We start from the raw sequence: 23,104 nt of genomic DNA on the forward strand, positions 1-23,104 counted from the left end.
AAAAATCAAATGATGGAGAACAATATCCTATGGCAAGCAAACCCCCAAACCAGTAGGAGTACCTGTTTTATTTTCAGAGGAAGTGGACTTAAAGCCAAAACTGGTCAGAAGAGATGAAGAAGGTCAGTATACATTAGTTAAAGGAACAATTCAAAATAAAGAGATAACAACTGAAACTACATATATATCAAACAACAGTGCACCCAACTTCATGAAATAAACACTACTGGATGTGAAAGATCAGATAAGCATCAATAGAACTATGGTGGGGAACCTCAACATACCATTGTCACAATCAGACAGATCTAGTAGAGAAAAAAACATCAACGGATACCAAAGTTCAACCAACCCTTTGAACAAATGGACTTAATTGATATATACAGAGTGTTGCAATCAACAACAGAATAGACATTGTTCTCAACAGCATATGTAATGTTCTACAAAATAGACCACATAAACCAAGGAAGCATTAATAAATTAATGTAAAATAATCAAATTATTTCATGCATATCATCAGATCATAGTGCCATGAACCTGAAATTAATAGCAAAAACAAACACAGAATTCATACAAATGGATGAAAATTAAACAACATGCTCATCATGAATCAACTGGTTAGTAAGGAAATAAAAATTAGTCACATAAGAAAAACAGACTACATAACCTAATGATGCACCTCCAGTCTCTAGAAAAACAAGAACAATCCAATCAAAAGTAGTGCATGAAGGTAGTTGAAAAGACAAGAGCAGACATTAATAATATTCAGACTATAAAAATAGGACAGAATCATTGAAATGAAGATCTGGTCCTTTGAAAGAATAAAAATATTAAACTCGGCCAATTGTCTTGTTACTTTTCTTGTTGTTGAGGCAAAATACACAAGACTCAAAGTTTAAGGAGGAAAGGTTTATTTGGTGTAATACGTAGAGGTTTCATTCCATAGTCAGCTGGGTCCAATGCAGGATGGCATGGCAGAGGATAAATATTCCACAGCAAGGAGGCAGGTGAGAGCACATTGGCCCTTTTCTATCCTTTATATTTTATGCAGGCTACCAGCTCTCTGCCAGGTGTAATACTCACACCCTTAATCCTAGCCAGAAGTTTGTCAAATCAATCAGTGGAGTGATTTAGTAATCACACATCCTTGATCCCAGCATCACACACTCTAGATACAGCCACCTCTGAAAAGCAACTCTCCTTGACTGCAAGAGGCTTGTGTGTGTGTGTGTGTGGGGGGGGATGTAGGCACAAACCATGACAGGAATCTTTAAAAAATGACAGAAAAGGCATAAATCTATTTAAATAAAAATGAAAAAATGAAAGCCTGGCAGACTTTGCCAAAATCCATTATATTATTAGTGACTACTTTGAAATCCTGTACTCCAATAAATTGAAGAATCCAGAAGAAATGGACAGATTCCTGGATGTATATGAATTATCAAATCTCAACCAAGAGGATATAAAACTCTGAATAATCAAAGAGTAGGCTATGAATTTGAAAGAGTAGTAAAAAAATACTACCATCTCAGCAAAGCCCAGGTCCAGATAGATTCAGTATTGAATTATATAATAATTTTAATTAGTTCTAATTCTGATATTCCTCAAAATCTTCAATGGAGACATGGAAGGAGTACTGCCAAATTTATTTCTGGAAACTAGTATTATCCTAACTCCAAAATCAAACCAGGATCCAACCAACCAATGAACCAAACAAACAAACAACTAAACAATCAAACAAAAACCTACAGGCCAAGCTCTTCAATGAACATGGAAAAAAAATCTTCAACAAGATTTTGGAAAACAGAATGCAAGATATTATCAAACATATCATATGACATGACCAAGTAAGCTTCATCCCAAGGATGAAGGGATGGTTTCCACATACACAAATCAATAAATGTCATATATCACATAAACAAGCTAGGACAAAAAATCATATGATCATTTCAATAGACTGTGAATATGCCTTTGACAAAATTGAAAATCCATTCATCATAAGAAAATACCCTGAGGAAAGCAGGTATAGAACGATCTTATCTCAATTTGATAAAAGTCATTTCTGGCAAACATACTGTCAAAGTTGTATTAAATGGGAATAAACTTAAAGCTTTCCCTCTAAAATTTCCTTCTAAAATGACCTCCATTATCACTTCTCCTATTCAATACAGTATTTAAACTATGAGCCAGAGAAATTAGGCAAGATAAAGAAATAAATGGGATATAGAGGAAAGAAGAAATCAAGTTATCTTTATTTGCAGATGACATAATTCTGTCTACATTCAAGGCCCAAAATATATCATTAAAAGTCACTTAGAAATAAAAAACCAAATATAGCAATGTACATAGATCAAAAATTAAAACACAAAAATCAATATCATTTTTATACAACAATAATGAAGTCACTGAGAAAGAAATCAGGAAAACAATGCCATTCACAATAGGATCAAATAAAATTTCATACTCAGGAAATAACCTAATTAAGGAAGTGAAACACCTCTACAACAAAACATACAGTACTGTGAAAATGGATGTCAAAAACATCAGAAAATGGATAGCTATTACCTTTTCAAAGATAGGCATTTTTACCAAATATGGTAAAATGGTGACACTTCCAAAACTGTAGTAAAAATTTAATGAAATTTTAATCAATACACCAACAGCTTTTTTCCCTGAGCTAGAAAACACTTCTATATAGCACAGGAATCAACAGAGTATGGAGATATCACACTCAATGGGAGAAAATCTTTGCTCTCTGCTCTTGTGACAGAAGATTAATATCTAGAACATATAAAGAACTTAAAATCAATCCCCATAATGTTATTACTCCAATGTTTAGTAGACAAATGAGCTGGCTACATAGATACTTTTCAAAAGAAGTTAAAGTAGGGAAAAAGCATGTGAAAACACTTTTAACATCTCTAATCATCAGAATTGTAAATGAAAATAAATTGAGATTCTACCTCATCCTAGTTAAAACAGCTATCATTAAAATTACAAACAACTGAATGCTGGGAAGAATGAGGGGAAAAAAGAATCCTTCTACACTGTTGATTAGAATGTAAACTATTACAACCAATATGAAAACCAGTATGGAGATTCCTCAGCGACTAAGAGGGACACCACTGGATACAGCTAAAGCACTCTTGGGCTTATTCTTGAAAGGACTAAGGACTGTATACTATAGTAATGCATGCATACTCATGTGAATAGCAGTACAATTTTCAATGGCCAAACTGTGGAAAAAGCATAGATGTCCATGAACAGAATAATGGATAAAGATAATGTATTATATATACACATTAGCCAAAAAAAGAATGAAAACATGAAATTTCCAGATAAATGGATGGAACTAGAAACTATCATGTGAGTGAAATTAGCCTGATGCAGACAGTTAAATACCATATGTTCTCTTTGTCAGGTAAAAGTGCCGAAGACCAAGACCAGACCAGGCCACAACAAGCCTTTATTAGGGGAATAGATCTGCTGGGCTGTCTCTGAACAAAGGAGAGACAAAAAGCAATATGGCTGCGGCAGGGAGAGTCTTTTATAGAGACTGGGGTGGGGCTTGTAGGGGCTGAGGTGGGGTTGAGTGAGGTAGTGATCAGGGAGTGGAGGAGCCGGTGACGTCACTAGGTGGTAGGGGGTGAGCGAGTATTAGGTTACTCTCTAGGTGGGACCAGGGGCATGCTGGGAGGAAGGGTTTATTCTTTGGTGGGAGCAACCATCTTGGCATGACATCACCCAGGGGAGGGGCAAGGCACCATAGGAAGAGGGCAGCTACTATACATAATAGCTGCTGAGGTAGTGGAAGACCTATCACTCTTATGTGAATGAATGAATTAACAAATAAAATAAAGTAGGGAGGAGATGAAACCAGAATATAGGCTGCTGGAAATTATAAGGGGATGGGGGATGGATACAGGGGCAAGGGATTGGAACTGATTAAGATACATTTCATGTATGTATCAACTTCCCAAAATAAACCTCATCATTATGTCATATCAAGGTATACCAATAAAATCTAATAAGAGGGTACAGACTGAAAGAAAATATTTGCAAACCATGTTCTGAGAAAGGTCTAAGTCCAGAATCTATTTTTAGCAGTGAAATTCAAGAGGAATGAAAACAACACATACAAAAAAAGGGCAAATCAATAGGATAAATGGACAGTAAATGAACAAGGGAAGTTGCTTCAACATGAATGGTGTTCTGCAAATGTAGATTTAAACTATCATGAGGTAGTGTGACTCAAAAAAAATATGTTAGCAATACCATGTGTTGGTGAGGATGTTAATGGATTGGAACTCTCACACACAGCTGAAGAGAATGTCTGATGGTGCCACTACTCTGGGAAATGTAATCTATTTCTTATTCAGTCATGCACATGCTCCTTAAATGACTCAATAACCCTACCACTGTCAACTCGACTTTACATGTAGCTGAATTGGCTAAAGGTGGCTGTGAGTCACAGTGACTGGCCTGGAATTTGCAGGAGCTGATAAGATTTGCATGGGAGCATGATGACACCATCCACATGGCTATAGTGAAAACAAGATGAGTAATAGTGAATGAGTCCCATTTAATTTGCCAGAACACCAATTCAGAGCTAGAGGAGGTTGGAATGTATTTTCTAACTCTGATGTTTTTCAAATACATCAGCCTGGATATAGATTTACATATAGTTTAAAGAAAATTAGTTATAAGTATCATGTTATGCTACACATATAATTAACCAGCATAAAAACTCAAAATATATGCAGTGCCTGACAGTGCACATGTTTTCCTAAGAACTGTGTCAAGCAAAAACTTTCTAAACCTCCCTGTTATCTGAGGTTGATCAGAAAACATTTTTAATCATGGAGGTGTTGGGAGCAATGCTACATAATTCTAGGGATAAATCATTTGGTTAGCCTAGTTCTCTTGCCTACAGCCCAGCTACAGAATAACTCCAGTTTGGCCTCCGGTCACAACTGAGACTTCAGGGATCCAGTGATGCTGTGATTCTCCAGGACAAGAAACATCCTGGGAGAACAAACATCTGCTCAGTTCCTCATTGTTCTTGGACTGATTAACATCTTGTTTACCCAAGATGTACTGAACTCTCTGCAAGCCTTCCGTTACACCTTGTTTATCCCAATGTGAACTATTGAACTCTCTGCAAGTCATCTGTTACATTTGTTTCTCCCGATGTACTGAATAAAAGGTGTGGTAAGCTGCAGGCTTTGTCTTTGCTGCCCAGAGCAGCACTGATCAGACCCAAAGCTCAGCTTCTTCTCGGTCTCATTTTTCTACCTTTCCTGTAATTCACCGTGTGCTGCCATGGCTCGCAGGAGACCAGGACTAACTGCAGAGGTTCTGGTAACGTCCCCTTCCCCTGTCCCCTACATGGAGGAGTTGGAATTTTTGCAGCCACTTTTGGGAAAGACTGTTTCAAGGGGCCTCTTGCCAGACCCAGGGCTGGAGCTGCAGAGTCAGAATGCACGGTGGCTGGAGCTCTTCAAGCAGTTGTGATGAGTTGTGTTCTCAGGACAGTGAAGAGATACAAGGGAGCTCAGGTGCCTGGAGGTGTTTGGAGCTGGCATTTCAACGCCTGCATTTCTGTAATGTGGAAGAGTAAGTCACTGATTCCTTAATAAATAAAATTTTTGACAGATGTTCCTTGATTCGAGGTGTTATGGGATTCTAAACATCCTGCAAAGCCTCATGTGCTAAGGCTTGGTCACCAGCCTGTGGTGAGTTGGAGATGGTGTAATATGTAGGAGCTGAGGGTCAGTAAGGAAGTTAGGACAGTGGAGTTGTGTTCTGGAGGTCATTTTGGGGCCTGGCAGCTTTCTCTCTCTTTGCTTCCTGGCCACCATGAGGTGAGCAGCTCTGCCCTGCCACACACTCCCCATCATGATGTTCTGCCTCCACATGGGCCCAGAAGTCATGGAGCCAGTCAACCATGGCCCAAGACCTCCAAAACCATGAACCCAGACAAACTTTGACTCCTTCTCTGTTATCTTGTGCATTTTGTCACAGTGATGGAAACCTGACTAATTCCAGCACAGGGGAGGAAACAACTTAACAGGCATGGGAGGAATGGCATAGAACCTTCCCCTTATTCTACAATAGAGTGTCTATCTCTCTTGTCCAATACCTGAATGTCAAAGGTGATACACATTCAATAGAAGTAAAAATGTTTCAGAAACTACAAAATAAACAACAGAGATGTAAGAGAAATTATAACTTTTCCAAAATGTCAAATAAAGAAAAGTTTTAAAGTAAAAACAGGCAAATATAAGCATTATAGCCCAGATTCAAGTTGTTAAGGCCACATGCGAAAGAGAATTTCCCAAAGAACAAGGAACAGAGTTGAGAGTGCTACTCTTTTCCCAACTGTAAGCAGATTAGCCAAGGGTGGAAACTCAGAGGTGGGATTTGAGACAGACTTTTCCTGGTGTTAATTTTTATATTCATGTTCTATTTTTTATAACATTCTGTTTTAAAAATTATATTAATCAAAAAGTGAAATGATAAAACAAACACTTATATTCACTTCAATCAACTAATTGGAAATATATTGTTTCATCTAGCCATCTACATGTCCATACATAGATATAAAAGTTATTGATAGAGTCTTTTAACTTTTAACCAAAGTACTATTAAAATCGAATTATCAGTTAAATAAGTTAAATAAGGCTTAAATAAGTTTGACATTCCATTCACTCTATGTTTATCAACACAGGTTTTCATGCTTATATGTAATCTTAACAACATAAAACACATAGCTGTACATAAAACTGTATTAAAGTTTACGTCTTTTAGCATGAAATATGTAAATTTATACCATTTGATGATATAATATTTTGCAATAATGATTATTGTGATTACAAGAGAATATCTTGAAAACATCACATAATTATTTACTTTCTTCTTTTTTGGTTACTGGAGATTGAACCCAGGTCTTTGCACTGAGATACATCCCCAGCCCCAGTCCCCTTTTTTTGAGACAGGACCTTGGTAAGTTGCTAAGTTTTCTAACTAGGGTCCACCATAAAATTCTCTTCTCAGATTGCAATCTATTCTTTACTTCTGTTTGACAATGCAATTATTGGAAGAAAAGTTTGTTTTCTCTTATCTCTAGGCCATTACAATAAAAAAATTACAGTTGTACAGTTCATACTTCTTTTTCAACTCACTTTAAATTGATTAGCAATGAGTGTCCATGATTGGGTTAGTAGTGATTTGGGCTAATGAGGTGTAGAAGGATATCCCTAGCTGAGTTCTTGTTTTCCTGTTTTTCCACAGGGACAGTGGGGATAATGTAAGCTATAGAACAGATTTCAGCATGACCCCGATATATACTGGAAGTGTTTGCTCAGATTTAAGGATGGGCTTCTTGCTGTTGGGATCCCTTGCCATTTTTCTTGCAGGAATCTGGTGATGAAAATCTTGGAACTAAAAAGTCAGGACAATCTCAGACTGGATTGTAGATTTTTAAATTAAGTAATTGTATAATATGTAAAAATGTTAATATAGTGTAAAATGTACACATTAAAAATGATTAAACTTATTATTAAATAAGTGAAACAGACAAATTTTAATTATTTATTATATTAAATAAATGGTAGAGAAATAGTTTGCCTTGGCTGTATAAAATAATCCTGCCCAAGTGCTGGTCTCTGACCCCTGCAGGTTAGGTGGTGCTGAATCTGACTCATGATTCTGCCCCATGACCCTGAGCTCTGTCCCTATGAAGGGACCACAAGGCCTAACAGGCAGTAAAATGCCACAAAGCAGCAGAGAGACTCAGCATTGGTGGGGCATTTTTCACTCCTCTAGTTTATCAGCTATAAACCTGTTTTTCCCATCTTCCTTAGCAACAAAGCATGAAAGAAAATTGTCCTGCTTTAAATAAAATTTAAATGTGAGATTTCCTTGATAGTGTTATACTGAGTACATTGTGAATTGTGAATTATCTTAGCATTGTAGATAGACAGGGATGAGTTTGGCTTAGTTAACGCCTTTTAGTTTTCTGCTTATACTGGAAAACTGAAGTAACTGCCAAGGAGAAGACTTACAGGGGTGGCACACTTGGCTTTGGCTATATGCATGAGAGGCTCAGTCACAGAGCCACTGAGGAGGTTTGATTCTGAGTCATTTCCAGGGAAGTCTGCTTCTAGTCACCCTGGTGCTGGTCCTCACTGACTTTCTATCTCCTAGGTGGAAGGGCAACTCACCTGGACCTTCCTGCACTCACCAGCTCATCCTGGCACAGCCAGCCATGCAAAGCAAGCAGCAAGCCTGGAGCCTGCACTTCCTGAGATCCCGGCTCCTCAGGCTAAGGAGAAGTTGACAGAGCACCTTACTCAGTGATGTGGCTGTTTTCTAATACATGACAAACACCTAGGTCAGGAATTCAGTAGAAGGAAATGGCTAAAATAAATTCCCCCCCAACATGAGCAAATTCTGGATTCTCTATGCGAAAGTCATAAATTTGACTTAATATAAACCTCCAAGAGCAAAATGTAGGAAAATTATAATTTTTGGAGGACACATGATGATTACACAACTTGAGGTAGAGCATAGTTGTAAGTTTTAATCAGAATGTTGTTGACTCTTTTCTAATAGGCCTCACTTGAAAACTCCAAACTTCTAAATGTGGGTATAAGGCAAAATGTGTAGTTGATATGCAAATAAAAATGTAAGTGAAGATATTAACTTTTCTTATGATAAAACTGCCTTATTCCATTTTTTAATGTCACTTTTATTTTCAGAGTATGAATATATAATGTAGATGAACTGAAATTGAGAACCTCCATGGACTCTTTCCTTTAAAATTTTAATTTTATTAGCACATGTTTTCAGTACATGCATCTTTTTATTAACTTTATTGGTACATTTTATGTATACATTATGAACACATTCATAATTGAGAATTTGTACCTGTAAATGATATATCTTAGTTCTTGTTTTTTCCCATTCCCCTTCCCTCCCTCATTATTTATAAAAGCAGTGAAATGAATATGACACACATGTGTAAATACCAAATTGTCTCTTTGGTGTGAGAAACTGAAAGTGTAAATGAGGACCAAAATGTATAATAGATGATGTGAAATAGGAAGCAAAGGTTCAAAGGGGAAGGGGGGTGGTGAGGGAAAGGAAAGAAAGGAAAGGAAAAAAAATATGAGAAAAGAAGGAAAAATGAAGTACATGCCTTTTACAGTCATTCTGGGGAGTTGGCACATGTACATAATACAGCTTCTACTTTCTTAATCTCCTTCTCTCCCTTCTCCCTTCTCCTCTAGTTCCCCTTTCCCCCTTTTCGTTCTTGTTGATATCATCAATCTTAGCTCAGGTCTATGGCACATTATGTCCACACTGACTGAGGTTATGAGGGCCTTGTACCTGGCACATCTTCACTCTCCCTACTTCCCTATAGCCTCATCCTCACCCCTTACCCTCAGAACCCTGGAACCATCTGCAAGACACCCACACCACTGTCTCCTCTGTACTTTATTTTTCTCTTAGTGTGTACTTTGTCTCATTCAGATGACAGATACCATATGGTATTCAAGTTTGTGTGTCTGATTTGTTTCACTCAACATTACATTTTCCAGGTGCATCCATTTTCCTGGAAATGTCTCAAATTTGTCTTTTGTATACAGAGAATTTTGAACATTTGAGAACACAATTGACACAGAAGATGTTTTATTTTAATGTTTTTTATTCAGTTATTAAAAGGGTTAGTGATATCAAAATGTCTTTTATATTATTGTTGTAAATTTCATCCTACCTTTTATGATGATTATTATGAAGAGTTTTGTTTTCACCCAAGCCTGATGATCTATGAGGATAAAAAACCTTCTAGAAGACTTAGTGATTCTTACTAATTTTTCAAGAAGAAAAGCTATCAGAAAATAGTTTCATTCCACCTGTGTAAATAAATTACTATGTAAAATTTGTTTTATTTATACTATATGATTTAACTAAGCAAAGATGTTGTTATTATGTAGTTCCTATCAGGCAAAATAAAGGAAAAGGGAACTTCATAGAGACTGTTGCATTTTTAAATGATTTTGTCATTTTGAAATTTCTAACAAGTACACATTATATTGAACAAGATATTAGCTTTTACAGGGACAGAAAATATTTACAGAAGTACTACTAAGCAGACCTTCAATTAAAATATTTTAGAAAGTAGCATTGTGATTATGTAAGTTATGAAGTCACATAAAAGCACCATTAGACCAGAAAAAAAAAATAAAGCCAACATGTCTAGAACAAAATTATATAATTTTGAACATTCATGTTTCCTTCTAAGGAAATATGGTTACATGTGCCAAGTTCATGCAGAAAGGGAATTGACTATAAAGGGGAATGCTTTTTGTAAACACTATCAAGTCTATATTTCAGCCTGAATTTATTTTATCAAATTATGTTCTGGGTAATAAAGAATATGTTCATGATTATGTTAAAAAGGTCATATTTTAGAAGTTATAGAAGCATTCCTATTTCATTTTTTTTTTGGAATATGAGATATGACAAATACAGTGATGTTTAAACTTTAAAAAATGTATTACAGTATCAGAGATCTCCGCAGTAGCTGCTGATCTCCTGCTTGGTGCTAAGGCACAAGGCTGAGAAAAAAGCAAACAAACAAAAACCTGAAAGATAGAACTAAAGAGAAAGAGAAACCAGGGAGCCGGGAAAACCACTGCTATTGCAAACCAGCAAAGGTGCTGGTCAGTCCAAGCCACTGTTTTTTATTGGTAATCAATTGGGGTAAATGTGAGCTACATGCTAAAGGGAAACTACTTGTGAGGAGGTGCAGTTATGCAGTTACTATGGATACTAATGCAAGCAAGGCTTGGAAAAGACAAAGCATTCTCAAATTAGGAACATAATAGACAAAATACAGGGTTGTAATTAGAACCTTGTCCTTTTAGTTAAGAAGGTTTTAGTCATGGGAATGTGTTGGTAGTCTCTCTAGAGGGAGACCTGGAACCCTGGAAAGCACCAACTTTTAAAGAAAGAAAAGGAGACAGCCTGGGGGATGAACAGCAGTTTAATTTCTCTGGCACTATTTGACCATCACAAAGGAAAGAAGCAAGGCTTTTATACATGTAGGAAAGCAGCTTAGTTATTCTGGCTATCATCTTTCTGATTTTAACCTCTGGTGACAAATGACTTTAAGTGACTCATAAAAGCTACAGGCGAATTCACAAGTCCCCTGTTTCCGTTCACCAATCCCGTACATCAAAGAGCACACCACAGTCCTCTTCTTATCAGATGGTACCAAGACAGCAGGGCGACTTTAGCTAAAATCAAGCCCACCTGCCCACCATAAACATCATAGATGTGCATACTGAGTCGTATGTCTCTCACCACCTGTAGAGTCATTGGGTCACGGTCCTCTGATCCCAGAAAATGGTAAATAAGAAAACTAGGAAAACCTGTTTTTCTCCTGTGAGACTTTTACAAGGTCTCTTAAAGTTTTCTGACATTCTTTTAACAAACAGACTTGTGGAATTTCCCATAAACGACTTAATTCTCTTAGTTAACAAACTTCTTGTGATCTATTCTTACAACTAGATAGCTGAATTCTACCATTTCCCACAGGAATGGAGTGTGAGTCACTTTGACCTCTGCATGTAGGCTTTGGCCAGCTGGTCTCATTTCTCAAAACAAATGTGGGGTTAATTCTTTACAGCCTACTTTGAGCATAATCAATTAGGCATTACCCCACATTACAGTAAGACACATCGGCATTAATCTCCCTCAAAATCCCCCATCTCCCCTCTCCAGCTTCTAACATCTCATTCTTCTTGCCACTTCCTGAAGCAGCTCCAAAAGTCCTCTTTTGTGAATATCCTTAGCTGCTCTTTCATGCATTGCTTCAAAACCTTTACCTTTCCTGTTCATTTTGACTTTGGGGGAGAGCCAGAAGTCACACAGTGCCAGATCTAGAGAATAAGGTGGATGAGAACACAGCATCATGGGTTTTTTTTTTGCCTCTACCTTTCCTTTGCATCACACTGGGCAGCAGAACTCATGGTATTTTTTATTATATCTCATAAAGACACTCAGAAAAGAGGACTGTAGAGTTGCTTCAGAAAGTAGCAAGAGCCAAGGAGTGTGTTTGAGGAGAGGGGGAGATGTGGAAGTCAACTCATATCAATGTGTCTTTTACTGTGATGAAGTTTTAAAATTTAAACCATCATCGTATATTTTGATCCCTCAATGTAGAAATATTTCTTCAGAGCAGATGTTCACCATTCATTCTTTCTTTCTTATCTAACCACCTTTCTTACGGGTTTGTTATTCCCAATCTTATTATACTGTATATATAAAGGAAGAATAGACAGCATCTACCTTCAAGGTGTCAGTATTAAAATAGTATACAAAACTGAACATAGTGAAAGCATATAAAACAAAAAGAAACATGTGTGAGAAAGGCACTGCCAATTTTCACTGATATATAACATCCCAAACTAAGCTAAAGGGAAAGCAAAATTTTAAGAAGAAAGAGGATTTTCAATATCTCTTTAGTTCCACAGAAGGTTTTCTATTGACAAGAAGCCAAGATGAATGTTTTAAGAAATACTATGTATTCAGGTATGGTGGCCCACACCTGTAATCTCAGCACCATGGGAAACGTAAGCAGGAGAATCACAAGTTCATTTCCATTCTGGGCAACATGACACTAAGCAAGATATTGTCTATTAGTACTACTACTACTAGACTGGGGAAGCAGCTCTTTGCAAAGGCCCTGGAGTGCTAAAAATAAGTATTCCATTGAAGAGATCTTTTTCATATTAATTTTAGATCTGAGTCTCTAACTAAATTAAAGACTAATATAGTTCATGATGAATCACATACCATTGGTTTCCAGAAGTTTCTTGGCACTAGGCTCCTTGGTTGTCTCCCTAACCTGTGTTTGCTAATTTCTTCCATCCAGAAAGATCCTGGCAGAGGGGAGATGGGCATCTACAATGTCACCACTATGACTCAGTTCATCCTCATTGGGCTCTCTGACCTCCCTGAGGTGTGCTCCCCTCTCTTTATGGCCTTTGCCATCATCTACCAGGTCACCTTTGTGGGAAATGGGGCCATCCTCTTTCCTATTGGAACTGAGGTAAAGCTGTACACTCCCATGTACTACTTCCTGGCAAACTTGTCCCTCTTAGACATATTCTGCCATCAACAACTGTTCCCAATATTCTGCACAATCTCTTGACTGAGGACCACAGGGTTTCCTTGGTTGGGTGTGCTCTACAGCTGTATTTTCTGGTGGCCTTGATGGGGACTTAAATCTTCTTGCTGGCTGTCATGGCTTATGACTGCTATGTAGCCATCTGCTTCCTCCTTCACTACTCTGTTATAATAAACAAGGCTACATGGGCCCACATGGTGTTTGGGACCTGGGCAGCCAGATTCCTCAATTCTGTCATCCACACAATGTCCACCTTCAGCCTGTCTTTCTGCAGGTCCAATCTGGTGAACCAGTACTACTGTGATATCCCACAAATTGTGGCCTTGTCTTGCTCATCCACCTACATACAGAAATTCTTTCTTTGGTGATAGGAGGAGTCTTTGGGACCAGTGCCTTCCTGACCACCTTGATCTACATCATCTCCTATGGCTACATCATCTCCACCATCCTGAAGATCCAGTCTGCAGAAGGGAAGGGCATAGCCTTCTCCATGTGCATCTCCATTTGTGTTTTTCCTTCCTGTATTCAATTAGTGAAACAGTCACATCACTCATGAAGTGTTTTTATACTATTTACTGATGTGTTTTTTCTCCTTTTGATTGTCATCACTCTTATTCACTTTTGAAACCTACCAGATGATAGCCTGATCTATGTGCCTGGGACTCTAGTGCTATATGATAAGGACTTTGAGATCCAGTACCATGGCATCAATTAGATTTTTCAGCACTCAATATTGTTCTGCTATGTGCTCTCAACAACATTTGCTTTGTTCCTAGTAGGTTTGTGTTCACTGCCTCTTAATAACTTTAGATAAAGAAAGAAAATCTCTACAATTTTATTGGTGAATAAAATGAAGTACTCATACTACATTACAATGGCAAGTTTGAGATTTTTGTTGCCTTTATTTATTCTCAATAGAAGTTTGCATAAAGTATGAAAGAATCAGATTTTCATTGAATAAAAATAATCCATAGAAATTTGTTAAATGTAAAATTAATTTGTAAAATTAAATAAAATCTTAAAAACAGAAGCAATTATTCATTTTAGATATCAGATAGTCGAATATTTATTTATTATTTCATCGTGTAAAAACATTCCCAAATATTTCAGAATAGAGAGATGATACTGGAATTGCACAAGACAAGAGAACAGCCATACCATAATGAGAATGTTGCATTAGCATGTGAGGTATTTGTTTTATCCTTCACATCTGTACATCCTGTGTTGATGAATTACTCGGTGTATGTGCATACTACATACCTCCTGAACTTTCGTGGTGAGTGATAATGAGTCTATAGACATGTATGTGTCTAAAGGAAACCAAGTGTGTCACTATCCAGCCTGTGAGTGGTTGTGCTTCCAGGGAAGCTATGTGGATCTCTTGTCAGAAGACATATGTAAGGAATGGCCATGACTCTTTTTGTGAATGCAGTAGTAAATCAGGACACAGACTGAGAAACACCTGAAAATTTTAACTCAAGAGGATCCAAGAGGCAAAATGTTGTCAATAGATCTGATCCACTTGAAAGATGTATTATATTTTTATGTCATGCATTTAGGTACCTAGAACTTGGTTTGAGCTTAAATTTAGTTGAGTCAAATTCCTGGTCCAATTATCTAAGAAAATGAATCTCATTTCCCAAATTTATTACAACTTTTAGAAAATTTTCAAGGGGATATCCTTCCATAGAGAGGGCTCTCTCTGAACTCTTACTACACACTCTCTGCCATCCTTTGTCCAGCAATCTGATTAAACAAACTAGTAAGGATCAGAAGTGTTTTCCCTATCTCCTATTGGTGCAATTCATGAACAAGGCAAAACAACACTGCCTACAGTATTCTCCATCTAAATTCATGGTAATTTTAAGCTGTTCAGGCATTTTAAACCATTCTGGTCTATGGAACAATTCTGCTCTGGAATGAATGATGTGTCTCCCTAAGTCTCATATGTGGAAACTGAAATCCTTTGTGGCAATCCCTGGAGACTGAGCACTTGGGAAGTGATTAGGCCATCAGGGTGGAGCACTCTAGTGGAGTGGCCAAGTCTGTGTGTGAAGTATGCAAGAGCATAATTTCTGAGAACTTGGTCCTATGGCATTAACTGATGGCAGAGATATTTTTCCCAATTTCAAAAGAGTGGAAGGAAAGATCTACATTCCTAACTACTGCAGATGGAGGGAAGTGACACTGGTATCTAATTATACTGCTGTTGGATTCTGTGGCCACCTGTCCAATAAGACCACTTTCTTTATTATTACTCTTTGATTTGTTGGTTGAATTTTTCTTCTAGAAAACTTGGAATAGGATTGAGAACTACAAGAATCTTGGTTTTGGGCAATCACTAAATTCACTGTTTCTTGGCTTTGGGGTTAGTTTTCTCAATGGCTAGAATTCATACTTTTCAGCAATCTTTTCAGTGTGATTTTTTGAGGTGTAATTGCCATGGAGACTTAGCCAACTGGAAACTTGGGCTTCCAACAATGTTCCTTCAGCTATATCACCTCATTTGATGCCAACCTCTGAATTCTCTGGCCTACTAGGTAATTTCACTATATTTCTTTACTGAGTTGCTCTGAGTTTAATCTATTAGATCATTTCTTTCATGAAAATTCATCTTTTTTCTCATTAAAAAAAGATTAGGTCAATGTGTTTCTTTTCTAAGTCTAGGTAAACATATTCCTAGGGCAAACGGACATCACATTGTTTAATATAAGTACCTTTTAAATGACTAATGACTGATTTTCAGATACATACCCTGATACAATTTACTAAAAGAAGAAATGTTATCCTTGGTTTGTTTTGTCTTTGATATCCCTGCTTATAGGTCATTTTTGCATTCATGAAGCATGTCTTGCAAATGTTATACATGATATTGAAAAATATACAACAATTTGAAAACCAAATAGTACTCTGTTGCATATGACAATCCACATGTCACTTAGAACCTTCATTTATTTCCCTGAGCCATAGAGATATTATGACAGATACCACTGAAATCTGGAGAATCATTAGGAGATACTTTGAAATTGTGTACTCTAATAAATTGGAAAATCTACAAGAAATGAATAAATTGGTTAAATTTATAAGCACATCTGACCTTACAAAATTGAACAAATAAGATATAAAAATCTAAAAAGATAAAAAATAAGCAATGAGGTTTAGGCAGTAATAAAAAGTCTCCCCAAAAATAAAAGCACAGTATTAGATGTATTTACCAGTGAAGTTAACTTGATCTTTAAAGAATAACTAACATCAATACTTTCAAATGACTCCATGAAAAGGAAAGGGAAAGAATGTTTCCAAATTTCTTTTATGAAGCCAGTCCTACCCAATACCAAAACCAGATAAAAACAAAACAACAACAACAACAAAGCTGAATACCAACATCCTTGATAATACAGACCAAAATCCCAACTAAAACTGAAATAGAAGCCAAGAACACATTATAAAGTCATGCACCATGATCAAGTTCATTTTATCCCAGGGATACAAGTATGACTTAACACAAGAAATAATAAATGTAATATACCACATCATAAAATTCCCCTGATCTCAGTAGATGCAGAAGAAACTTTTAAAGTATTAAACATCCCTTTGAGATAAACACTTTAAATAAATGAGGCATGGAAAGATCTTACCTCATTATAATAAAGGCAATATATGGAAAACTAAGACAACATCATACTACAGAAAAAAACTGAAGGCATTTCCTCTAAAATCAGAAAGGAGACAAAGTACATACCCTTACCACTCCTTTTCAACATAGTAACTGAAATTTCAGCCAGATAAACTGGGTAAGAGAAAGAAAAAGAAGAAATAAACCTCATCAGGTGAAATTAAATCAGTTATACAAGAATGCATGTATATTCTTTTTTAATGTGAAGAAGAAACAATATCACTGAAATGTCCTCACTACATAAAGAGATCTACAAATTCAAGACAATTCCTACCAAACTCCAAGAACTATTTTTCACACAAATAGAAGAAAAGATTCCAAAGCAGTGTTAGACTGTAAATTCTATTGCAATGCTATAGTAATGATACTGGCATAATAAAAGACAGATCATACCACAGGGTTCAACAATAAAAACTGAATATGGTCAACTTGTCTTTGACAAGGGGGCTACAAACACAAACAAGGAAAAGACAATTTCTTACATAATATCAGGAAATAATGGCTACCTGAAACATGATAATGGTATTTGACCTTCATCTCGTATTCTTTATTAAAAAAACTCAAAATGGATCAGAGATTTAAATTTAAGGCCAGAAACTTCAGAAATCCTAAGGAAAATTAGAGGAAAACCTTGTTGACATTGGTCTAGGTTTTGATGTTTTAAAGAAAGAGCAAAATTACAGACAACAATAACAAGAAAGACCAATGGGATGACACTCAATGGAAGAGCTTCTGCACAGTGAAGGAACTGTAAGGTGAAAATAAAACATTTCTAGGAAGGGAGAAGATATTTGGAATCATCACATGTTATATGAAGTTAATATAACAGACAAGTAAGATAATAACACAACTTAGCAGTAGAAAAACAGTCTATGCAACCAAGGGACAAAGGATATAAAGAGATGTTTTTTCACTTACCTTTGGCCAACAGGTATATGAAATTGTGCTCAGAATCCTTAATCATCAGAAAGGTGAAAATGCAAACTCTAGTGAGAATCATCCCACAACAATGAGAGTGACTGTTATTAGAAAGAAAAAGCACAAAAAGCATGATCAAAATATACTGTTTTACTTTTTAAATTTTTTACAGTAAAAAATACATTACCACTAGTCCCTTTCAAAATACCTTTTCAGCTGTCTTATCCATCATTCTTGCCACTTTCTGAACCAGCTCTGAAGTCTGCTTTCATGAGTGTCTTTTCAAGGTGTGATCAAAAATAGGATAATGTTGGTGCCAAATGCCATCCAACAGAAAGGCAAGCTGAAAAGAAAAGATGCTGTGTAGTCATCCATCTGATTCACTGGATGTTGAAAAAATGAGATTTGAGGCTCTTTCCCAAAGTCAAAATGACTAGTAAAGGTAAATGTTTTTAATGAATTGAGGACAAGGAGGCAGACATAACAACAAGAGGGGTTAATGCAATGCATCTCACTTTAATATATTTTTTAATTTAAACATTTATTGTATTTTTAGACCACTCTGCATATGTAGAAAAAATCAAAATAGGAATGCTTCTGTGACTTCTAAATTGTGATCATTTCAACATAAATATAAATATATACATTCCACAGAATATAATTTAATGAAATACTTTGTCTGAAAATATAGACTTGATTGATAATATATAAAGCAAATGTATTCCCTATGTATTCAGTTCCATTTCTCCATCAACTTTGCACATACAACCATATTTTCTAGTAAAGAAATATGCATATTCAAAATTATATATTCTAGATATGTTAGCTCTATACTTGTTTGCTTTCTAATGGCATTTGTATGCATCTTCATAACTTTCATAATAATAGAGCTATTTTGTAAAGGACTTAAATTTAAGGTCCACATATTAATATTTCTGAAAGTGAATATCACATGATCAATGCTTCATAGAAAATTCAAAGAGTCAACACACGACAGGTCAGTCCACTGCAGACGGGCAGGTCTGTGCGCACACTGCTGAGGTCCTGGGTCACGTGAAAGACACTGAATCACCCCATTGCAGACAGGCAGCCACCTGATTCCACATTACCAAAGCACAGAGGGTGCCAGACCACCAGACCGAGGTACTGAGTCCCACTGTTCCTGGCCCAGAGGTAGGGGCTTCTGAGCTGTTGTCCCACTGCTCCTGGTCAAGAGGAAGTGGCTTCCCAGTCACCATCCCTCCCACTGCTCCCAGCCCAGAGGAAAGGGATTTTGGGCCACCTTCTGTCCCACTGCTCCTGGTCCAGAGGAAGGGGTTTCCTGGCCACCATCCCTCCGGCTGCTCCCAGCCCACAGGAAAGGGCTTTTGGGTCACCATCCCTACCACTGCTCCCAGCCCCTGTCCCACCTCACCCAGCTCAGAGGAGGTGATCCATGCAGGTGCTAACGGTCCACCGCCCAAGTCGAAATGAGAAAACACATAAATAAGTCTCAAAACCAGACTCCCAGATCACCTACAGCAACCCCAAAGGGAAATGAGATGGAACACACTGATACTCAACCACCTGGACCCACTGAACTGGTAACAAAAGGGGATCTGGAAAAAAATGAAATCAGAAATAATTTCTCAGATAACAGGAGAAATTGTGCCCTTAGTGCAAGACATGATTAATAAATCTAGAGAGGAGCTGAGGAACATGATGGAATCTCAACATAAGAAACAAAGGAAATCCATAAACAGATGCAGATAGATTTCCAGGACATGAAAAACTCCATTGAAAGTCTACACAGCAGAATGAGCCAGTGTGAGGACAGAATTTCAGATATAGAAGATAAGATTGCAATTAGTGACCAGGAAAAGAAAAATTGCTTCAAAATTAGAAGGGAACATGAGAAATCAATCCAGCAGCTGCTAGATGAGGCAAAAAAGAATAACATAAGACTGATTGGGTTCAATGAAGAAACAGGAGAGAGTGCAGATGACATAAAAAATCTCTTCACAGAAATAATGGCAGAAAACTTCCCAAGCAGGGGAAAAGAGATTTATACACAGATAAGTGAGACATATAGGACTCTAAATAGCCTTGATCAAAAAACATCTACATATAGGCATATAAATGTTAAGATTCCAGAAACACCACAGAAGAACAAAGTTCTCCAAGCAGTCAGAGAAAAGAAACAAATCACATACAAAGGAAAGCCCATCAGAATCACAGCAGACTTCTCAACACAAACCATCAAGGCAAGAAGAGTTTGGAGTGACATATTCCAGGCCCTAAAAGAAAACAGCCTCCAACCCAGATTGATGTACCCTGCAAAACTATCTTTCAAAATGGATGGAGAAATAAGATACTTTCATGACAAAGAGCACCTTAGGAACTGCCTGAATACCAAACCAGCACTCCAAAGAATTTTACACAATAGGCTAGGAACAGACATTGAGGATCACAACCCCAGGAAGCAAAGCAGAATGAACCCATCTGGCATGACAAGAAATTAAATGGAAAGGGGGAGAACCTAACAAAAAGAAAAAGTCATGGCAATGACAAGTAAATATGTTTCAGTTATAACCATCAATGTTAATGGTCTCAATTCACCAATCAAAAGAAATAGACTGGAAGAATGGGTCAAGAAGCAAAATCCAACAATATGCTGCATACAAGAAACACACTTCATTCAAAAGGAAACTCATAGACTGAAAGTTAAAGGGTGGAAAACAATACTGCATGTGACAGGAACCCAAAAAAAAGCAGGAGTAGCTATCCTCTTGGCAGATCAAGTAGATTTCAAACCAACATTAATTAAGAGAGATGAAGAAGGACACTACATCCTTGAAAGGGAAGAATCCAAGAGGAAGAGATGACCATCATAAATATCTATGCACCAAACACTAGTGCACACAACTATATAAAACAAATACTAACAGACATGAAAAGCCATATATGCACTAATACAATTGTAGTGGGGGACCTCAACACCCCACTATCACAAATAGATAGATCAACTAGACTAAAAATTAGTAATGAAATACTAGAACTCAATCAAACTCTTGAACAAATGAACTTAACAGATGTTTACAGAGTCTTCCACCCCACAAAATCAGAATACACATTCTTCTCAGCTGCACATGGGTCATTCTCCAAAATAGACCACATACTCACACATAGAACATGTTTAAGGAAGTGCAAAGGAATTGAAGTTATCCCCTGTACATTATCAGACCCTAGTGAGATGAAATTGGAGATCCATAGCAAAAGAAACTCAAAAAATTTCATAAACACGTGGAAATTGAACAACACACTTCTGAATAACCAATGGGTCACAGAGGAAATTAAAGAAGAAATCAGACAGTTCCTTCAATTAAATGACAATGACAATACAACATATTGGAATCTATGGGACACAATGAAAGCAGTCTTACGAGGGAAATTCATAGCAGTGAATACGCATATTAGGAAAACAGAATGAGCCCAATTAAACAACCTGATGCTGAACCTCAAACTTCTAGAAAAAGAAGAGCAGGACAACCCCAAAGTTCATACAAGGGAAGAAATTATGAAGATCAGAGGAGAAATCAATGCAATGGAGACTAAGAAAATGATACAAAAAATCAATGAAGCCAAGAGTTGTTTCTTTGAAAGAATCAACAAAATTGATAAACCTTTAGTCAACCTTGTCAGAAAAAGGAAAGAAAAGGCCCAAATCCATGCAATTAGGAATGAAAAGGGTGAAACTACAACAGACCCAGCAGAAATCCAGAGGATCATCAATACCTACTTCCAAAACCTATACGCCAATAAGATGGACAACACAGAAGAAATGGACAGATTCCTAGATACATATGAATTACCAAAGTTGAATGAAGAAGACCTAAAAATTCTGAACAACCCCATATCAACCAATGAAATTGAAAACGTAATTAAAAACTTATCACCTAAGAAAAGCCCAGGCCCTGATGGCTTCACTGCTGAATTCTACAAGACATTTAGAGAGGAACTGCTGCCACTACTGTTGAAACTCTTCAATGAAATTGAAAGGGAAGCAATACTCCTAAATGCATTCCTGGAAGCAAGCATCACCTTGATCCCCAAAGCAGAGAAAGACCCAACTGAAAAAGAGAACTATAGGCCAATCTCACTAATGAACACAGATGCAAAAATCCTTAATAAGATACTGGCAAACAGAATGCAGAAGATCATCAAGAAGATCATACACCCTGATCAAGTGGGATTCATCCCAGGGATGCAAGGATGGTTCAATATATGAAAATCAATTAATATAATACACTGTATCAATAGAGCCAAGGACAAAAACCATATGATTATCTTAGATGCAGAAAACGCATTTGACAAAATCCAACATGCATTTCTCATAAAAACCCTACAAAAAATTGGAATAGATGGTCTCTACCTCAAACTGATAGAAGCCATCTATGAAAAACCAAAAGCCAATATCATACTAAATGGTCAAAAACTGAAATCCTTCACACTAAAATCAGGAACAAGACAAGGATGTCTACTATCACCACTCTTGTTCAATATAGTTCTGGAAACATTAGCCATGGCAATTAGACAAGAGAAAGAAATAAAAGGAATAAAGATAGGAAATGAAGAAGTCAAATTGTCATTATTTGCAAATGACATGATACTCTATATAGAAGACCCCAAGAACTCCACCAAAAGTCTTCTAGAGTTAATAACCAAATTCAGTCAAGTAGCTGGTAACAAGGTCAACACACAAAAATCAATAGCTTTCCTCTACACGAATGACAGACTGCCTGAGAGAGAAATAGGGCAAATAATTCCTTTCACAATAGCATCCAAAAAAGTGAAATACCTAGGAATCATCCTAATGAAAGAAATCAAAGACCTCTTCTCTGAAAACTATGACACTCTGAAAAGAGAGATTGAAGATGATATCAGAAAATGGACAGACATCCCCTGCTCCTGGGTAGGAAGGATTAATATAGTGAAAATGGCCATACTTCCAAAACTGCTATATAGATTTAATGCAATTCCAATTGCTGGGGATGATATTTCAACATGAGTTTTAGAGGAAACAATCCATATTCAAACCATACCACATGAGGAAACATCAAAACTCAAAGTAGTTTCTACTGATCCACATCACTTTCACACTCTCCTCATGTGAAAATCTAGATTCAACAACCATAAGTTGGGGACTACTAATTCACTGTTTCTGAAATGTTGACAGGTTATGTCAGTAATCACCACAGAATCTAATCTTGCTCTATATTTATCAATAAAAACTCAACCTGTTTGCATTTAGATGTCGAGAACATCTACAAAAT

The 23,104-nt window shown here is 36.8% G+C and overlaps 1 pseudogene across 1 annotated transcript; it reads left to right on the plus strand.

Moving 5' to 3' along the window:
* Positions 1 to 5,075: 5,075 nt before the first annotated feature.
* Positions 5,076 to 14,356, plus strand: LOC147828117 (olfactory receptor 5V1-like; annotated as a pseudogene). The gene is made up of 2 exons (XR_015451240.1): positions 5,076 to 5,613; positions 8,206 to 14,356. The product of XR_015451240.1 is annotated as an olfactory receptor 5V1-like (transcript).
* Positions 14,357 to 23,104: the final 8,748 nt, after the last annotated feature.

The sequence above is a fragment of the Heterocephalus glaber genome, unplaced genomic scaffold (assembly GCF_053883595.1).
Source record: "Heterocephalus glaber isolate CG9 unplaced genomic scaffold, H.glaber_assembly_v1.0 deba00001292, whole genome shotgun sequence".
NCBI classification, from domain to species: Eukaryota; Metazoa; Chordata; class Mammalia; order Rodentia; family Bathyergidae; genus Heterocephalus; species Heterocephalus glaber.